General features: G+C 36.1%; 2 protein-coding genes across 9 annotated transcripts in view; both read right to left on the reverse strand.

The window, feature by feature from the left end:
- RCSD1 (RCSD domain containing 1) overlaps positions 1-21,426 on the reverse strand; it is a 501,912-nt gene that overhangs the window by 427,405 nt on the left and 53,081 nt on the right. The window lies entirely within an intron of this gene.
- Positions 1-21,426, reverse strand: part of POU2F1 (POU class 2 homeobox 1) — a 180,200-nt gene that overhangs the window by 155,617 nt on the left and 3,157 nt on the right. Inside the window, exons 2-3 of one of the 5 annotated variants that reach the window (XM_085020911.1) lie at positions 12,853-12,896; positions 9,258-9,304 (exon numbers count right to left, since the gene is read on the reverse strand). The exons of 3 other annotated variants lie outside the window; for them this stretch is intronic. The gene's annotated coding sequence lies outside the window, so the exon portion shown is untranslated. The remainder of the gene's footprint in view (positions 1-9,257; positions 9,305-12,852; positions 12,897-21,426) is intronic. One more of the 5 variants, XM_005663135.4, reaches the window with a different exon arrangement.

Genomic DNA, 21,426 nt, shown 5'->3' on the forward strand with positions numbered 1-21,426 from the left:
AGATTAGCAGTTCTCTAACTTTTTTTTTTTTTTAATTTCAGGGCCCCTTTACACTCATTAAAATTATTGAAGTCCCTGTAGTAGGTGGGATTTTTAAGATGGACACCCCAACTCTTGATATTCATGCCCTGTGTAGTTAGTCCCCCCCCCTTGAGCGTGGGCTGAACCAAGTGATTTGCTTGTAACAAACAGAATATTACAAAAAGGACGAGATACTGCTTCTGTGATTAGGTTGCAAAGGCTGTGATTTCTAACACTCCTTTCTTGCTAGCACTCTCCAGCTCTTCTTGTGTGCTTGCTCTGATGAAGCAAGCAAGCTAGAGGAGCCCACATGGTAAGGAATTGAAGGCAGCCTCCAGCCAACTTGCTGGAAGGAACCAAGGTTCACAGTCTGACTGCCAGTAAGGAAACTGAATGCAGCCAACAGCCATGTGAGTGAGCTTGGTTGGAAGCAGGTCATTTCCCTGCTGAACCTTCAGATGAGACCATGGTTCATACTTATACCGCCTTTTGAGAGACTGAAGCAGAGGATCCAGCTAAGCCATACCCAGATTCCTGACCCATAAAAACTCTCCCTTTCTTTTACTTGCTATCCTCTAACCTAAAATGCATTCCCAATTCCAAAGCGCCAGAGCCCAAGTTCTCATACTGTTCCAACTCTTCAATTCAGCAAACAGGGAGGATTTTTTTTGCTATCTCAGGGGTCCACAGCTCAGGATTCAGAGAGCCAGGAAGAGTAGGAGACTGGCAATATGATTTAGAACATGGGCAAATACAACAGACTCTACTCTGGGTCAGTTATGGAGGGCAGATACAGATAAGAGAGCAAAAGAAATGGTTTTATGTAACAGCTGCTAAGATCTATATCATTTACTATGCCTATCAGTATGCTTGTGGCAGTGAACATGATGCTAATTACACTGGACATGTTAAAAAAGACTGTCAATCCTGAAACAAATTTAATTCAAGAAAATAGTTTAATAAATATTTACTCAATATCTACTATGAGCTAAATATCATGTTAAAATGAAGTACTTAAATTAACAAAACTTGGCTTCTTCAAAACCCTCAAGAAGCCCAAAGTTTAATGATTACCTCAGACTGAAGAATTTTAGAGAAAAATTAAGCAAAATCTACTTGGCAAAGAATAAAAATTATAGGTAACATTAAACATCATGTTCACTGTTTTGTTTCATATGAATAAATTTATTTAGTCTTCTATAATTCACTGTTCATCTACAGACAATATTTTAAAATCAAAGCAGCATTTTTAAATGTGGATAATCATTTATTTCCCTTCTATGTTTATAAATTTGTACTACCCATTAAAAATGATACAACTTGTTCATACTCGCTTTTTTACTATGAGGGTTCCAAGTCATCAAAAGATAAGAAATAATTTATAAATTGATAGGAAAAAAAACATGGATTCTAATTTCCAGGCAAAGTGCTCAGCAATCTATGTACATTATCTCGTTTAATTCTAAACACAGCTTTGTGAGGAAGGATTTTTACAGGTAATTTCTCAGAGCCTAGGTTTTCTTCAGTGCCAAAAATAATACTTAACACACAGTAAGCACTGAAATGTTTGCTGAAGGAAGAAAGTTATTGGTCTTGTATTCAAACTGATCCGTGAGATCCCTGGCCTAGTATTTTTAATTATCATGCAATAGTGCCCCAGCTAACTCGTAAAATACAGCTGGAAGTAGAGCATGTGAACAATAGTTACATAATGGCACTACAAAACAGAGATCCTGTCTCAACTAAGAGACACTTCTTCAAAATCTGACTTAGTCAAATAAAGAGAGAATTCATTTTGAGAGACTAAGGACTCTCAAACATAGCCATATGTTTGCATATTCATATGTACAATATACACTATTTTCTGAACTTTGCTAATATATACAGATAAAATATTTATCCTATGCAAAAGCAGGTATCAATAATATATATCTAAAGTATCATTTCATGGCAAAACAATTAAAATTAGCACAAACCCCTGAAGGTTCTTAACTTTTTGTTATTTTGCTAGTAAAAACAAGTAACAATTCCAAAAATGAAAAATGTCCCTTGTGGTCCAATGGTTAGGATTTGGCACTCTCTCTCTCTCCCTCAAATATGAAAACCTGAAAACCTGGGTGCATATAAATTAGTTACATGTGGCTTCTGATTTGGGTTGATTCTACATAGAGAGTAACTAACTAAATAAGTAAGAGTTAAGCTATGGTAGAAAGCATTCATTTGCTTCTCATCTATCTCAGGATAAAATCCAACAAATTCTATAGCTAGATCACATCTTATGAGACATACTCAAACATTTACTGCTTCAACATATCACCCTTGTGAGAAAGCTCATCTTGGAATCTTCTGTGATTTGGGCTTTTATATCAGCAGCTTTTCATCTGTTTTTCAAATATCAGCTTTAACAGTCTTTCAGTATCATCACAAGGGCAAGCAACTTTTCCATGAGGTGCAGAACAGAAAACTGGTACAGGTACAAGTATGTAGCCTCACACACACATACACTTTCCAAAGGTTTTCATTCACATCCTGCTTTATTTTTATTTCACTCTTCACAGTACTGAAAGTGTCATTTATGGCATTTATTCTGACTATCACTATACAGGCTGAACAACTAAAAAACGGTAACTCCAAAAACAAAAAGCGTTCAAAGTATGCTTCTTAGTTCATCCAAAATTAATGTTCATAATACTTTATAAAAGTGCAAAGGAGCAAGTAACACTTAAATGCATAACTATCTCTAAAAATATCTTACTGCCAAACAGGTAACTCTGTTTCTAAAAACTTGAAAAAAAGTGATTGGGGAATAACAAAGAATTTCTGCTAAAATACCCCCCCCCTTTTTTTTTTGCTTTTTAGGGCTGCACCCGTGGCATATGGAGGTTCCCGGGCTAGGTGTCTAATCAGAGCTACAGCTGCCGGCCTATGCCACAGCTACAGCAACAGCAACGCCAGAGCCGAGTCTGAGACCTACACCACAGATCACGGCAACGCCAGATCCTTAACCCACTGAGTGAGACCAGGGATCAAACCTTCAAACTCATGGTTCCTAGTTGCATTCATTTCCTTTCTGCGTTGCCACGATGGGAACTCCAAATATACCTTTCTTAACCAATCAAAAATAGAAGTCAAAGAATGTCAGCTGAAAACTGGAATCAATACCTTAAATTATTTTAAACTGGAGTTCCCGTCATGGCTCAGCAGAAATGAATCTGACTAGCATCCATGGGGACATGAGTTCTATCCCTGGCCTCGCTCAGCGGGTTAAGGATCCACTGTAAGCTGTGGTGTAGGTCACAGACACGGCTTGGACCTGGAGTTGCTGTGGCTGTGGCATAGGCCAGCAGCTACAGCTCTGATTCAACCCATAGCCTGGGAACCTCCATATGCCTTGGGTGTGGCCCTAAAAAGATAAAAAAAAAAAAAAAAAACAAAAAAAACAAAAAAAACAAAAAAACCCCTTATTTTAAACTAAGTCCACTTCTTCCTAGTGATGTTTACTTTGGAAAATTATATAACTTTCTTATACCTTAGTTTCTACATCTACAAAACTGAGATACAACATCTGTATCATAGCATTGTAGTGCATGTGAGAATTAAATGAAATAATTCATGTAAAACACTTAGCACGGTGCCTGTGTAAATGGGCCAAAAACAAACTTGATAACTTGTTATTTTATATTATCCAGAACTATTCCATCTCAAGCTAATACTGCCAACTGTAGTTGTCTGTTAATTAATTTTTCAGCTGATGCAACAAACCTTGCTGTCAACTTATTTATCCACAGCAAATTTTGCTTTCACATTCTTATAACAGTATCACTTCATTTGCTCAAGTAACTTTTTGCTGACATCACTATGATTACAGCCCAGCAGAAGCTAGAAGCAAGGAGATTTCTGATTCCTTCTTTTTAAATAAAATATTTAGTTATTTCTGGCACTACAAGAAGGATTCTGTAGGCCATTTGGAGTCATGCCTGTAAGAAGACAAATGAGTTCTAATGGAACAGACTGTTTTGTTAAGGTATTGCTTTACACTGGCCAATGAGAGGCAGATGAGTAAAACAGGAGAGGAAGAAGAGAAGTTAACTGCTATCTCCTGGGTGACAATTTCACTACAAAACAAGGAGTCCCTAATGCAAAAGTTCCAGAAGTTGAGTTCTGAATCAGAATGGATATTCCCATGAACATAATGTTGAAAAAACTCTAAGGCCTTCAAACCACTGCAAAAGGAACCTTCATCAGGACCCTAGGAGCGTTTGTTAAAGATGCTTGCGCAGGAGCACTAGAAAAAGTGAGTTAATAGCTGACTTTCGATTATCTATGAGATACTTATTTTGGAACAAATTAACAACTACTACACAAGCTGAGGCATAATCTCCTATCATTTATCTGCTGTCCTGCATATTAAATCAGGAATGGCAGAAAACCCTTCTCTATTTAACTATATGACAATTTTAAATATTTTCCTCCTTTAAAGCAATAAATTAACCAAATGCATATATGTATATACATATATACATACATACATACTCCTAAATTACCTTTAAATTGTGGCCAGTATTCATTTCAACACTTTCCTCTTCCCTAACATGTTAATTTCCCCACTAACCTACCAAAAGCATACACTTTCCAATTCATCTTACCATTTTTTATATTTTTTGGCCATATCCATACAGAAATTCACCAGCCAGGGACTGAACCCATGCCACAGAAGTGACCCAAGCCACTGCACTGACAATGCCAGGTTCCCAACTGCTAGGCCACCAGGAAACTCCAGACTTTTTTTTATACATTTACTTATTTTTTTTCTTTCGCAGCTTTTTTTTTTTACATATATATATTTTTTTTCTTTCCACTGTACAGCATGGGGACCAAGTTACACATACATGTATACATAGTTTTTCCTCCCATTGTTGTGTTGCGATGTAACTATCTAGACGTGGTTCTCAATGCTACACAGCAGGATCTCATTGTAAATCCATTCCAGAGCAATAGTTTGCCTCCGTTAACCCCAAGGTCCCATTCCCTCCCACTCCCTCCAGGCTTTTCATATTTCTGACTTGAAGAAGCTTCTGTCCTTATAGCTGAGGCTCTTAATCAGGGTTCATATGCTTGTATTCCTCTTCTAAGTGAATTGCCTATTCATATACATTGACCATTTTTCTACTGGGGTGCCTGTCATTTATTAATGACGTCCAAGAGTACTTAACATATTAAGAAAATTAACTCTTTCCTTTAGGCTACTAATATTTTCTCCTATGTAACTTCATTATATTTGTAGGCTTTTGGCACAAAGAACCTTAAATATTTTGCATAGTTAAATCTATCAATCTTTTCCTTGTATGGCATCTGAGTTGTATATCATATCAAAAGCTTTTGCATGCCTAAAATTAAATAAAAATTATCCTTACTTTTGTCCTAGTACTTCTCTGAGTTTTTCTTTGAACATTCAAATGTTTAATCTCTCCAGAATTCATTTCTGTACATGGTATAAGGTATAACCTTGACACATAATTTTTTTTTTTTTTTCCAAATGGACAACCAATTGTTCTAGTACTAGCTAGTCCCTCTATCTAATGTCAATTTCAATCACTACAGGCTCCTAAACTCCAGTTTAACGCTGACAGGAAACTTTCATGTCGGTATTAAAGTAATCACTTTTCAAAGCTTATTGTTGTTCAAGGGGCAACTTATTCTGCTTTGAGCATTCCTACCTAGCACCAGCTAGAATTAAAAGAAAAAAGAAGCGTAGGATCAAAGTCTCAAATGTGACTACAATGCCAAAATATAACCATTAAATCACCAGTGCGGTTTACTCCGTGTATACACACCCGTGGTATGCACTAAAATTATCCCCTGAATTGCTGTCTATAGGCAGCATTTTTAGATATGCTCTTTTACTCTGGAATGCAGTGAAAACTATACAAGATAAGCATCATTTATTATATAACTGGGAGTTATAATAACTATGCCTTAACAGCATTGCAAACAAGAATATCATGAGGACTTGAGATGTACAATCCAAATATTGAATTTCAACCTTTCCCCCTTATTTAAAAAGAGCTTTAAAGTAGACTATTTAACCTAGTGTTCTCCGTCCTTGGCAAACGGTGTTTTTAGAAGACAGTGGGTTTGAGTTAAAAATAGGAATGGGAACCCTAGAGAACAAAAAATTCAGGATATACCCAGCACTGTTCAGGGCAAAATATACCCTAACCAACAGAGAAGGTACATGATGACCATTAATACTATTAATTAATTTCCTTGACCTTGACTAAAAAAGTCATTAAGCAACTCTTCTGATTATAACTTGACTTCTCTTAAAGTGAGGTGATATACTGCTGAATGGCCAAGAATTCTGGTCTACTTCGCAATTATATTTCTCATAATAGATTTATAGGTTAACACAGTCATTGTTTCTATTTCTGTCTATCCTGTATTTTGTCAGCAAGAGTCAGTTCCCCTGAACTCAATTACCTTTAAGTATGGTAACAAAATCAAGTTTCTGAGAAGCAGGCTGCCAGAAGTCTATCAACATGGTATTACCCTTTGAGATGCTGCCTAACTAGCCCTAATCTCCCTGAACACGACCATCTTCTCCCTACGTTCAATGGTAAGTACCAACAAATATAATTTCACATCCAGTGCACATTTATTCTGAAAAAACTTCTAATAGCTTGCACTGTGCCATACTCCATACTAACATGAACAAAAAATATATACTTCCTGTCCTCCCTCATCTTATAATCCAAAGTTGAGAGAAAGATTATTTACGGTAGACTGCTAAAAGATATGAAACATCTTCATCGTTTTAATTATTTTAAAATCTCTTCCCCTTTAAGCCACATTCTGTTTTGAATCATTATCTCCCTGCCATGTAAGTGCATTTACTAAAGATGCTCCAGAATGATGCATTTGGCCTATGAAGTTTGTTGGTACTACTGTGAGGTCACTGTTCATTCCATTCATTACATGGGGTCCTGTTCATAAGGACTCTGAGGAGAAATTTCCTTCTGATCTTAGTGTCAGTAATTCTTCTTTTTTAAAATAAAAGTCTGTTTGCTTTCAAAGGTTATGAACATAAATTGACTAGGCTTCTTTTTTGCACCATCTAAGATAAAGCTTAGAGAAATATCTGTGCTTTACTGAAAGCAAATATTAAAATAGTTTTATATTAGGATTTTAATTTTATTTTATATTTTTATTTTGCTTTTCTTGCTACAAGCCACCTTAAATTTGGGGATGGAAAAAATTAAACAAATGGAGAAAGCTGGCATTACTGCACCATAAGGAAAATTTTCTTTTTAAAAATAAAAACAGAAAAGGGAAATTAAGAAGGGGAGCAGAAGAAAGAGAATATCCCCAATAATTTTTTTATTTATAGAAATTAGACCAATAGTAGTTATAAATGACTTTGTATAAACTTAAACTTAATGTATGGTTAAAGTTATAAACAGTATCTAAAAATATTTTTTATTCCACAAGCATCACTCAAAGTAGTAAAAATATCAGTCACAATTGATAAAGAGAAATAAAAATTACTTGATAAAAATGGCCAAAAGAGAAACCTGGAAAAACCAACAGATTGTTATTGTACCTGTTTCTTATCTGAGCTCTTCCCCTCATCACCAAATATTTAGGAAAAACCTTATGCATTACAACAATCTCAAGTCCACTGACCTCTCAGCTTTCAAACAACATGCCATAATCTAGGTAGGTCTTTACACTCTACAACACACATGATCATGTCTTTGCTACATAGCACCTTTTCCTTCAAGGTCATCTTTCCTAGCCACCAAGGGACTTTACAATGTTCTCACTGCTGGATGTCAACTGGGGTTGACACATAACATTGTTGAGCTATCTCCACTTAAGTTAAATTACCTTCCTCACTACTGTCAGCTTCCTGGAATTCCCTGTTCCACACACCCCAGACAACCCCAAGCTTATTGAGAGATTAGACCCCAGTTCAACCCATCCACTGAAATGATTTAGCGTCTTGTCAGTTCCAAATTCGTAGGTAGTAAATAAACTCCTAGAATGAATTATCTTTTCAATTCCTCCTTTACTCTTCCCCTCCCAAATATGTGATTAAAAATTAAAGTGTCTTAAAAGCAAGGAGAGTAAAAAATTAGGCTCACTCTAACTCCCCTCTGCTAAAAGAAACATGTTTGCTCAAGTCCTGCTCTCCAGGACTACAGTGCCACAGGTGACCTGCAACTATAACAGATGGCTACAGGTATCTGACTACCAAGGGGGTACACACATCTAGCACTTATGGTTACCAGGCAGGGGTCAATGAGAGATCACATAGAATATATGCAGATGTTTTTGCTGATCATTTCTTATTCTTTCAAAAATGCACTCTTTCTTTTAAACTATGATTAGTTGCAAACCAGCTGGTTCCAGAGAAGATTTAGTTATTGCTGAAGCACTGCTAAGTGGATGGGAAATTAGCTATAGATCCATGGGAAGGAGGACAAATGCTAACAGTCTACAAAGAAGAGAACTGTGGCACATGGGATGCTCCATGAAGGCACGCGCTATGACTGTTCCAATCACAAACTGGGCAAACAGCACAATGTCTTGAAAACTGTAGGCATTCAAGAAAATATCTGCTATGAATAAACTTGTTAAATTAAACAGATAATTTTATAAATACTATAAAGAGACTAAATAACTAGCCCACTGGTCCTCAGCCAGTAAGTGCAAAGTCAGGATTCAAACCCACAGCTGTCCAGTTAAAGAGCTGGTTCTCTTTTCACTTCATATGAGCTTCCTATATCAGGAGAATGATTTGCCAAGGATCTCTGGTAGAGAACTCAAAGCCACAGGATAAACATGCCATAATTTCCTGGAAAGTAAATTTTTTTTTTCCTCATTTTTGGCCGCCCTGTGGCATTGAATTCCTGGGCCAGGGATCAGTTCTGAGCCATAGCTGCAACCTAAGCAAGAGCTGTGGCAACGCCAGATCTGTGCCCAGCCAGGGATCAAACCTGCAACCCAGAGCTCCCAAGATGCTGACGATCCCACCAATCCCACTGCGCCACAGTTGGAACTCCCCTGGAAAGTAAATTTTACTCAGAGTTGAAAACTGTTAAAATATTTTATATATAAAATAAACACCAATATATTATTAAAAAGAATAAAGAATTCGTGGTTAATACTTTAAAATTATATGGACCACCACCATTTTTCATTTTGTGATATAACCCCAGGCTCTCTTAGGATACAAGTTGATTTTCCTCTTGTCAGTAGAGGTACATTGCTAAAAGAAAACCTGAGAACCAAAAAAAAAAAAACATTCAATAAAAATACTTGTTGAGCACCAAATACATACCAAGCATATGTTAAAGGTCGGGATAAAATGTAGCCCCCGACCTCAGAGAGCATAAGCTATCCTGAAAAAGAGAAACAGGTTAGCCAATAATTAAACTGGTAACTCAGATGCCTGAATAGAATCTATAGAAACAGAAGAAGGAATCTAACTCCAACTCTGTGCATGTCTGGGGAGCCTTAGGGGAAGCTGAGGGAATGTTTAAGTGTTCCCAGGATATGACCCTAGCTCTCCTCTCATTCTCTAAGCCGCTTCTTGAAAGAGGTACAGGAATTAATTAGATTGGAGGGAGAAGGGAGTACTCGTGGAAAGAGAAAATTCAAGTTATAAATTTTCATGAAAGGGCCGGAACTAGGGCAATACAACGAGAGAAAGAAATCACTGTTTTATGGTACATTTATATTACATACATCACTTATAGATGGAATCTTGAAAAAAAAGGACACAAATGAACCTATTTAAAGAAAAGAAATGGCTTTAGACTTTGAAAACAAACCTGTGGTTACCAAAGGGGAGAGGCTGAAGGAGGGATGGACTGGGGGTTTTGGATTGGAATATGCAAGCTTCAGTACATGGAATGAATGGCCAACAAGACAGGCTGTATGGCACAGGGAACTCTACCCAATATTCTGTGATAATCTATGTGGGAAAAAAAAAATCTGAAAAAGAATGGATGTGTGTACGTGTATAACTGAATCACTTTCTGGTACAGCAAAAATTATCACAACACTGTAAATCAGCTAGGCTGCAATAAAACCTAAAATATATCCATACACACACACACACACACACACACACACACACACGAAAAGATGAAGTTCCCTATTGGCCCTACAGGTTAAGGATCTGGCATTTTCACTGCTGTGGTATGAGTTCTTTCCCTGGCCTGGGAACTTCTGCATGCTGTGGGTGTGGACAAAAAAAGAAAAATACACAGAAAAAGAAATAAAAAATGTAATAAGACGTTCAACTTTTAGCAAAAATATGAAAATTAAAATAATGAGCTATCTTTCATCTATCAACATATCAAAAATTTAAGAGACTGTGGGGAAACTGATTAAATAGTATAAATAAAATATATATAAAAGATAAAAAATATATAATGGCACCTCCCTCAAGGCAATCTGACAACAAGTACAAAGTTTTTAAGTGTATAATTTTTTACGCTACTATTCTACTTATAAGAATTTACCTTTAAAAAGGTAAAACACTGTAGATAGATGCTCATAAATATGGAAAAAGTCTAATGTACATCAAAAGAGAATAAGTAAATTAGCTGGTCCATCAATACAATAAAATAATGCACCATTAAATAGATGTGGAATGATATCTGTGAAAAATTATTAGGTAAAAAGGCAGGTTAGGTTAGCTTTTGAAGAACTGAAATCTGCAGACATGTCAATATTTTCCAAAGTTACAAGACAAGGTGAAAATTGCCCCTCTGTTGATTTCACCAGGTCGCTCTGATTAACTAAGATGACTCTTCCTTGATCAGCTACAGCCACCCTGAGTAATAATTTAACCGTTGATTTACTGTTTGTTATTTATGCCACTAGAAGTCATTCAACTGAAAGTTCAGAACTTTAAAAAAAAAAAAAAGACTAGCCTTGAAATTACCCAGAGATTGTACCTAGCAAATGAAAAAGATTGTTTTATTTACCTGAGTAAACCCTAAAAAAATAGGGAACCATGTAAAAAAAGAAAGGCAGCAGGATGTACACTGATTCCTTTTTAAATTATACGCACATAACATAAGATAGCAGGCACACCTAGAATATGAACGTGGATGTGGAGGCACTGTGCACTGGGGGACATGGGTCTGCCAACACACAGGAGTGCATTCCAGAAGAGGGGCTCAATCATTGACCCAGCACTTACTGGTTCTCACAGCAAGATGGAACTATTAAGATGTGATTCCAGTATCAAAAGCTGGCAATGTCTCCAACACCATAGTCTAACCCTCCGAAATCACACCATGATTTCTTCCACCAATACTCATAAAATTCTTAATTTGTCTTTTCAGGCTTTTGTGATATTTACAATGTCTCTCATAATATCAGAGGATTTTCATCAATTCCTTTATAACCAACAGTGATTGGCATCCGAGTGAATATATACTACAGTCTGCCAAAACTGCATTCTTGGCTGACAGCATGAAGAAGCCCTCAGAGAGAAGAGGGGTGTGCCCCAGCACAGTAGTGTAAAGAAAAATGTTTCAGACACAAACTGCATAACAATAAACAGGGTGATATGGGGCAGGATTAAACAGGATATGTATGATTGGGAACACCGACACCATTAAATGTCTGACTTCTCATCAGAAATAATAATCAACTGTCATGTTTCTTCAACTGAAAGCCGGCTTACTAACAGCTTGGTGGGGGAAAGAGAAGTTGTAAACAAATCCACAACACTTGCCAGTATATCAATTTTAAGTCACAGATCATTTAAGAAACATTAAAATATTTTAAACACTTTTTTTTGTTGTTTGTTTTTAGGGCCGAACATGCAGCATATGGAAGTCCCCAGACAAGAGGTCTAACTGGAGTTGTAGCTGCTGGCCTACATCACAGCCACAGCAAAGCCAGATCTGAGCCAGGTCTGCAACTTACACCACAGCTCACAGCAACACCAGATCCTTAACCCACTGAGCGAGGCCAGGAATCAAACTCGAATCCTCACAGATACTACTTGAGTATGTTACAACTGAGCCACAACAGGAGATTCTTAAACATATGTTAATCACAATAATATGTAACTATATATAGTAGTCCTAATAACTTCCTATCTAGCCAACAAAAAAATATGATGTCCCAAATGAAAATGATCTGTATGTTAACATCTGAAAATAGCTTCAGTTTAATATATAATTCTTTTCCTTTCTTTTTTTTTAATAGCTGCACCTGCAGCACATGGAAGTTTCCAGGCTAGGGACTGAATTGAGCCACAACTGCGACCTATGCCTCAGCTGCAGCAACGCCAAATCCTTTAAACCAAAGTGCAGGGCCAGGATCAAACCTGTACTTCCTCAGAGACAGAGCGGCTGCAGCTGGATTCTTAACTCACTATACTGCAGCGGAAACTCCTAAATATAATTCTTAACACAAATCCAAAATATTCAGGATTCCTGGGTTAACAGAATCAGCAATCTTTATACAAACAGCTTCAAAATATTTTTATAATCAGCAACCGGAGATGCTTGAAAGCTAGGTTAACACTAGATCTGGGAATCAAGTGTCCATCTCTCCAAACTCCAAGATAGGGATGAAATGCACCACTGATTCTAGATCACACAATCTGGAACTGGGAACTGCATAAGAATATTAAGGATAAACTCAGAAATAATATCTGTTAAATAGAACATCATTCAATTTGACTGGAAGGAGAAGTTAACAGTTAAGAGCATAGTAATGCTCTTAATTTCATACAGCCACAACCAAAATAGGTCAGAGACTTAGATGCACCACTTAGCCTCTTTACAGTTTTCTTACCTGAAAGATGAAAAGAATGACAACTGTACACACTTCATGGGTCACTGTGAAGATTAACATGAAAATGCATGTAAAACTTGGTAACTAGCACAAAGACTTAGTAAACATTATTATTGTTATCACTAGAATATAATACATTTGTTAAAGGTTATGGAATCTCTTCCACAAATTTTGCTTTTGTATCTGACCACTAAAAAAGGACAAAGATGGTGAAAATAGCCTCATTATTTGCAAGTCATCTTCAGCTCCTCAGCTAAATCCTACCCTTCCTGGACCCAGTCAAGCGGAACTTCAGTAACTTTAAAGTGCTGTGTTTTCCCTGGCTTCAAGAATTATGTATATATTGCTCCCTTTGCTTATTAGAACATTTTCAACCCTACTTCCTACTCCCAGCCTTGATTCACTTACAGTCACCCTTCATGTCTCAGTGCAAACACTGCTTCCTCAGGAAGCCCTTCCTAAATCCTCCTGTCCAGATTAGGTGTCCCTATTTTAGGCTTATGTCCCTATCATATTCAAAATCTCCCATATTTTACCCAATTAACTATGAACAGTGTTATTTAACATATGACTTGCCCAACAGATTGCAAGCTTTGAGAGGACAGAGTCAGTGTCTGTCTTTATTCACTACTTTCTCCAGTGCTGGGTGCATGGCAAGGAATAGAAGCTCTATAAATACTTATTAAATGAATGCAGAAGGACCAGTCAGGTTGGTTAATTATAATCCAGTTCATGTTCACACTGAGAACTATTAAAGTTCCTGATAAGCTTACTGTCCTTGTTCATTCACATTCTACCAAGATGTTTCAAGCTTAAAATCTAAATACCACTTTTCAGACTCATATGTTTTAATTATGCTGCTCATATGTTTTTAGCTCTGCTGCTGAGATAAGATCAAGGTTCCATATTCTTTTTTTTTTTTAATGTCTTTTATTTTTTCCATCATAGCTGGTTTACAGTGTTCTGTAAATTTTCTACTGTACAGCAAGGTGACCCAGTCACACATACACACATACATTCTTTTTCTCACATTATCATGCTCTACCATAAGTGACTAAAGTTTACATTCTTAATATGTCTATTAAAATGGTATTCAGATGAAAGTTAAGCAAAGTATCTGTTGTGTTTACTGGTCTTCACTCACCCAAAAAAAAGATGCTTTTCAAGAATTCCACAGCTTAAAAAGAAAAACAAAGTATGAAAACAAAACACAATTTATCAATGTAGAATCATATGGACCAGAAAAGTTATGTAATTTGTTCAGTATCATGACAGATAGTATTACAAAGAGAATAAGGATCAAAGTTTCCTAGTGCTCTGTTTCTTTCCACTATGGAGTCTTTACGATACCCTGAGAACCACAGTTCAAGATATTCTAAGCAATAAGCTTAAAATGCAGCAAATAATCATTCAATGCTACCCAATCATTTGTAAAGCTTTTTAAAACTATGGATGGCCATACTTCTACTTTATTAGAACTCAGGAGGTAAGGCCTGGGCCTTTGCATGTGGAAAAAGTACCATGGGTGATTCTTATCCCAGCAAAGATTGAGAACCCCTAATTTAATCAATCAAGCATCATTTGCTAAATGTCTACTCTGTCCCTAGCAGTGTGTTCCTGCTCTCAAAGCTCTTAGGAGACAAGATTTACTTATATAACTCAATTAGAGAAGGAAATAAGACTGTGTATAATGAAGTGCTGAATTAGCTAAATGAACACAAATTAAGTGCTAAATTCAGACAAAAGCAGGACAGAAGCAGAGGCTTGAGAGATCAGCTATTTTGTGGATAGAGTGGAGATACACAGGTCCCATACGATAAATAAGGATAATAGTTCTCAAACAGTGCAGCCAGCAGGAGTCTAAGGATCCCATAAAAGGGCCTTAAGGGCCACTGTTAGGAGTAGAGGCAGGAGGCTTTCCCTGCCCCTAACCATCTCAATCAGAACAGGGCAACTCTTACCTTTTAACATGAAGCTTCTGCCTAAAATTCATTTTGAAAAGAATGCCAATGGCCTTTTGTTTGAAAACTCTGATTTACAAATGCAGAAGAAGAAAAAGAAAATCAGTGGTGAAATAATTTGCCCTGAATTCATAAAGCGAATTACTGATCTAGAGCCCAGGTCTCCCAACTCCCAGTGCCCTTTTCACTATTCCACACCAAATAGCACAACATTCCAAGGGAGAGGACACTGTAAGCATGTCAGCAAAGATTCTCACAGAGCATCCCAAACATCAGTCTGAGCCAAACAGTGGGTTTACTTTCAGGTTGGGTCTCCATCTGGGATGGAGATGTGAAGGGGGAGAGGAGAGGGGAGCCCATGCATCAGAATGAAATAAAGCCACCCTCCCACAACAGCTCTTCAACACAAAGTTTTAGGGAGATTTTTTTTTTTTTTAATTAAAACCTGATTAAAAAAAAACACTTTGTGGTGGGCCTATAAGGGGACTTCCTGGTGGAATTGTTGAGTCATGCTCTTTAAGGAAGTAGTAAAAAGATAAGAATGCATAGGCGGGGGTAGGGGTAAGATAAGAGAATGCCTTGAAATTAAGGACAAGCTTATGTTTGCCACAATGCAATACCTCCATTGTATAGAAGCCTTTCAGGGGAGTACCTCCCCCTCCCAAGGTGCTGGCTGCACATGGGAATGTATAACCTGCAGTACGATGTCCCATGGAATCAATCTAAAAGCTACAGCTTCTTCTCTACAGCAGCACAAGTAATAATATTGCAGATTTTACTCTTGTGCTCACTGAAGAAAAATTATTACAGTACTTTAAAAATGCTTCTGCTACCAATTTGTTACTTCACACAGCACCCCTCTAACACTGGTATTATCACTATTTTATTGTTGAAACAACTATAGCAGCCAAGCAAAAGTGAGATGTCTAGAATTTAGTGTTCAGATTCAATGCTCAGTCCAAACACAGTGGCATGAGCATAAATCTCAATCCTATTATTTGTATGTTTATCACACATTTACTTCAGTAAAACTTTTTGTGATTTTTACAATAAACTTGTTACCTCATAAGAGTCAACCAAAACACGTTGAAACTGAATTCATTGCCTATTCCCCCAAACGGCTCCCACTTCCAACTTCTCTACCTCTGTTCATAGCATTGCTTTAGATAATCTAAACTCAAAACTTTGATATTGCCTTTGACTCTAATTAGCTGCTAACGACTTTAAATTAAGGGCTTTGATCATAGCTCCGTCCAGAACAAAAAGTTCAATGATTCCTTACAGTCAAGCAAATGAAATCCAAACTCCTACACTATCAACACAGCACTCAGAGCTCTCCACAAGAGAGTTGCAACCTGCCTTCCACCACTCTCCAATATACAGCCTTAGTGATAGCTGGCCTGGAAGACTTACTATTTCCCAAATACACTTAGTGCTTATTAAACGCATGACCTGTGAAAGTCACTTAATCTGAGCTTTATTTTACTCAGCTATAAAATGGGTATAATAATACTTGTCTGAAAGGAGCAAATGAAAATGCTGCTATAAATTTTAAGGTACTATAAAAATACAGACAGTATCATTATGTCATAGTTATAATAATTTTATTTACACTTGCCTTGCTTCAGAAAGGATATATGGTAGCCCACATAAAACACAAAATAACAGAAGCTTAAAAATGAAAGCAATAAATGAAATACAAAACCAAAAGTAAGGACCTAAAACGATACTGGGAATGAGGCTAAAAAAAAAAATGGATACCACAAGTGCCTCTTCAGGTTAATAACTTGGTCTAAACACTGTAGTCTGATTTGAAAAGGAAACAGGGAGTTCCTGTTGTGGCTCAGCGGTAATGAATCCAACTAGTATCCATGAGGACATGGGTTCAAACCCTGGCCTTGCTCAGTGGGTTAAGGATCCGACGTTGCCATGAGCTGTGGTGCTGTGCTGTAGGTCGCAGACAAGGCTTGGATCCTGTGATGCTGTGACTGTGGCTCCGACTGGACCCCTAGCCTGGGAACTTCCACATGCTGCACATGTAGCCCTAAAAAAGCCAAAAAAAAAAAAAAGAAGAATAAAGAAAAGGAAATAAAGTCAATTAATTCAATGTCCAAAAGACTAGAAACAAAATCATTAGTCAGAAAAGAGTTGTTACTGTAAAAACCTGGGAAGGATTTCTCCCAAAGGTCCTTATTCTATGTGATATAACTGGACAACATTCTCGACATCCTTATTACGGATTATCTATTTCGTTATATCAATTGTTAGGTTGAAAGACTTTAGAGGCCCAGTAATTGTCTTATTATGTTTGTATCCTACAGCACTTAAAGCAATTAATCAACAAACCATATACCTCAATTTTTATACACTGGTTTCCAGGGATCCAACCTCTCCCTATTTCAAACCATCTTGCACATCACCATGCTAATTCCAGAACAAAACTTTTATCATGGGATTCCTTACTTTAAAACCTCCAAAGGCTTCTGTGCCCATAGAACAGATACCTTATTCTTTACCTATACAGCACAACCCTGAATACAACCTGCCCTGCAATGCTCTTCCCATCCCTTACCCTTTTAAATTCAGCTTAAAAATCTCACCTTCTACTAAAAGTCTTCTCTGACTAGTAGCAAAATGAGGAAGAGATGGGTGCATGGGGAAGAGGAGACTAGAAAGTCTGAAGGCTTCTGTTCTTATCCATTACTCAATCGTTAAGAGACTGTGGGCAAGTCACTAAACCACTGTGAGACTATTGCCTCATCTGTAAAGGCGTTAAGAGAGACTGTATCTAAATTATCTTCCAGCTATAAAGGTTCAGGATGCTTTGGTTCCTATATACTTGGACACACCCTGATTTGTACTCTGATCATTATTAACTATATACATTTTAATATGCAATTACTATCATCCCTTGGTATCTATAGGAAATTGGTTCCAGGATCTCTGCAAATACCAAAACCCAAGGATGCTCAAGTTCCTCATACAAAAAAAGGACATAATATTTGCATAAAACCTATGTGTACCCTCCTATATACTTTAAATCATCTCTAGATTACTTACAATACTTAGTACAATGTAAATGTTACATAAATAGTTCATGGGGTGCAGCAAATTCAAATTTTGCTTTTTGGAACTTTCTGGAATATTTCTTTCCAATATTTTAGATCTGCAGTTGGCTGAAATCACGGATGTCAAACTCACCAAAATGGAAGGCTGACTGTATATATGTGGCTTTAAAATTTTCCCTGTGTAAATTTCCCAGCCATCTTACACAGCAGTCTTATATTCTCTTGTTAGCCCCAAAGACAACTGACATCAGACCACGTACGAAGCAGCAGATAATTTTTGTAAGCTATGTTTACATAATTATTTTTAAAAGATTGATTATAATATACCGGTCTGCTGCAGTATGAATCAGCAAAAAAAAAAAAGCATTCCCCCCGGCAAGCACACTATTAAAATAAGTACACTAAAACAAGAAAATAGCTAAGTCACTTTTCCCTAAAAAATTATATTCACTCTGCGAGTTACAAAGCTATTCTGTCCAACTCTATTACCTGAGGAAGTGACTACATGTTAAAAACAACTGAGCTATTTAACATATACAACATAATGCTCACTTCCCAGGCATTCCTTCCACTGCAAAGAAAAAACTCACCAGTCCAAAAAAAAAAAAAAACACCTATCATAATTTTTTATTATTTTACTGATTTAATGGTTTAACTTTACATACTACGCTATGATTTCAACATAAAAACCAATAAAGTTACAAAGGAATTATGAAATAAATCATGTGACAAATTAAACTGTACTTGCAATGACTTTCAATCTTACAGGCTGAGTAAAGCTACTACCAAACACTCACACTGAGTTAAGTTTTGTGTTTTTCACACTGTCTTTTTAAAAATTAATATTCTGTATCTTTTTCTGGATAAGAATCTAGTTTCCTGGATAATACTTTTAAAAAGAATCTGATAAATGTAGAGGTTTGTTGAGTCTTCTTTTGTTCATTGCCAGACCTGTCTGCAAAAATCTAGGAAACACTGAAAACTTGAGTATCTGCTTAACTGGGAAAAAAATAAATAAAATCAAAGGAGTTTCTATCAGTTGCTGAGTACAAATAAGATATCCTACCAATGCTCAATAAATCAACATCCTATAGTAAAAACAGAACTCTAAAAAACACATGCATTTTATGTAAAGATAAACCACATGCATTTTATGTAAAGAGCTTCTTCAAATCAGAGGTTCCAAAACTGAAGACAATTCTCATATTCCCAATTCTAAATATACTGTACATGGATTAGTAAATCAGGCACTGGCTCCACTCATGTTATTTTTGTTTCCATTGCTTTTACTGTGGAAAGAGTTTATAGGGGCTCAGTGCCAGTTTAGAACATAGTTAGATGTATTTCACTGCAGAATAAAACCAATTTATTCCTAGGAAGAAATATAAATCTACTAAGTTATTCAATTACCTTTGTTTACAAAAATGTCGATAATGTGCAAAAAATGTTCAGCAAAAGAAAATGGATAAGGAATCCGTGAACCACAATTATTATCTCTTTCAACCTTGATTCCATTCAAAAAGATATTTTTACATAACACAATCAAGATAAGTAAGCAGAATTTTGGCCCAAAGAGTTTCCTATAAAAAGGAAAAGGAGGAAAAAATTCATTCAGAAGGGATACAAAAACTCACATAAGGCAGATGTCTAACAATTAAACTCATACTCAATAAGATTTTCTTTAAGAAATAAATAATAAACATGTTTGCTCAGGCATTTGACATTAAAGGAAACAAGAAACATGGGTGACCAAAAAGGGACATATTTTATCTATGACTTGTTCTGTTCTGTAAACAATAATTATTTAAATAGTTCTAAATACAATCACTGCCATTAGGAAAACACATCCCTGCTTAAAATTAGTCTTCATAGTAAGCCTTTACTAATCACAAAAACTGTGTACCTGAACCAATACTTATACAAAAGCAAATGAATGATAAGTCACATGCCAGTATTATAAAAGAAAATTAATTTTAACAGGTGTTTGAAAAAAGGCTAAAGCTGTGGGCTTTCAACTCTAACAAAAATAACCGATAACATAAAATCACTACTACATAATATTATAGTCCTCCCAGTACAAAGGAAACAGATATTCATGAAAATGAGAGATCAATTTTAAAAACACAGCTTAACACACAAACCCACATACCTAAATTCAAAATCAAGCAATAGAGATTCAAGAACTTAAAAGTTTCATTGTTAATGGAATACTTATGAACAATAACATTCAAATTTCTAGTTCTATCATTTTAGAACCAATCTGCTTAAGATATTCAAGGGTCCTTTAATCATCTCTAGCGCTTTATAAGAGCAATTTAACATTCTAAGTCCTAAACTTATTCCAAAATCCACTGACCAGATGCATAATAAATTAACAATTATTTCAATGTACAAAGCAATGAAACATATTTTATTTCTTCTGCTTTATATTGCCTATTGATGCAGAGAATAGTAAATTTAAAATGTGGCAGAATATTACACCATTTAAACCTGAAAAACCGTCACTGTTTTTTCCTTGATTACTGAGATTTTTGACAATGACAAAATGAAAGGAATTAGAAATTATCTGCAGGCCAAGGTTAAAATTTACTTGAAGAGTAATAACTCTGAAGAAGAATGATCCTTTTAGACATTAAAAATATTTGGTCAGCTGTCAAATGAATTGTCAAGACCTCAATTCGAAAGTACTGTTATAATTAATAGATGAGGCAAATTAAGAAAGGAGTGACAATGGATTTTCTGAAAACTTGTGGGAAGCTGCCTGACAGATGCAAAAGGAGACAGGCAGGTTATATACTTACAAAGGCTCTAAAGTAACCTAAAATAAAACACTCTATTAAACTTGGCTTACTAGTTAGAATTAGAAATAAGGCACAGCAATTCTACCACATTCCCAGGACATTTTAATCATTGCTTTAATATAAATTAGTGAAAAATGATGAAAAATGTATGACAGGAAAATCTAATATGTCAAAAATCATATGTGGAATCACTACCTCTGAGTGGAACAATTTTAAAAATCACAAGTCAAACAATAAAATGCACAAACGTATTCAGACTAAATTAAGACAAATCCAAAAGGAATTCTGAGGTTTTTTTTTTAGAAACTGTTTGCAAAACTCATGTTTTACTGTAAGTATTTTATGTACCTTATTTTAAACACTGTAATTTCAACCTAAAAGAATCTACAGCTCTCATCCTCTTCAAGTTCACTACTTTATTCACTGAAATAGGTTCTTAAGCAAATACAATCTCTTCTTCTTTAGCCTGGGCTAAGCTCTGATTAGGTCAAGAAACAGCTTCTTGCTAGAGTTGGGGGGACCACAAAGAACCTACCTAAACAAGCATGCTTATGGATCACTTCGCTGAGTATACTCTTTTAAAACCCATGGTCTCCATTTGAGAATTTGAGGAAATGAATTTTTACAACATCATAGAAAGGCAACCAGAATATAAGGCCAGTTAACAATACTCATCCTTTCCTGTATTACAAAAATTGTGACAAATTTTGTTTGTAAAATGCAATGTACATTTTATCATCTTGG

This window comes from Sus scrofa, chromosome 4 (genome assembly GCF_054392235.1).
Source record: "Sus scrofa isolate SSC_HxYL_T2T_F1_AM1 chromosome 4, Sscrofa_HxYL_maternal_Yorkshire_Landrace_v2.0, whole genome shotgun sequence".
In the NCBI taxonomy this organism is placed as follows: Eukaryota; Metazoa; Chordata; class Mammalia; order Artiodactyla; family Suidae; genus Sus; species Sus scrofa.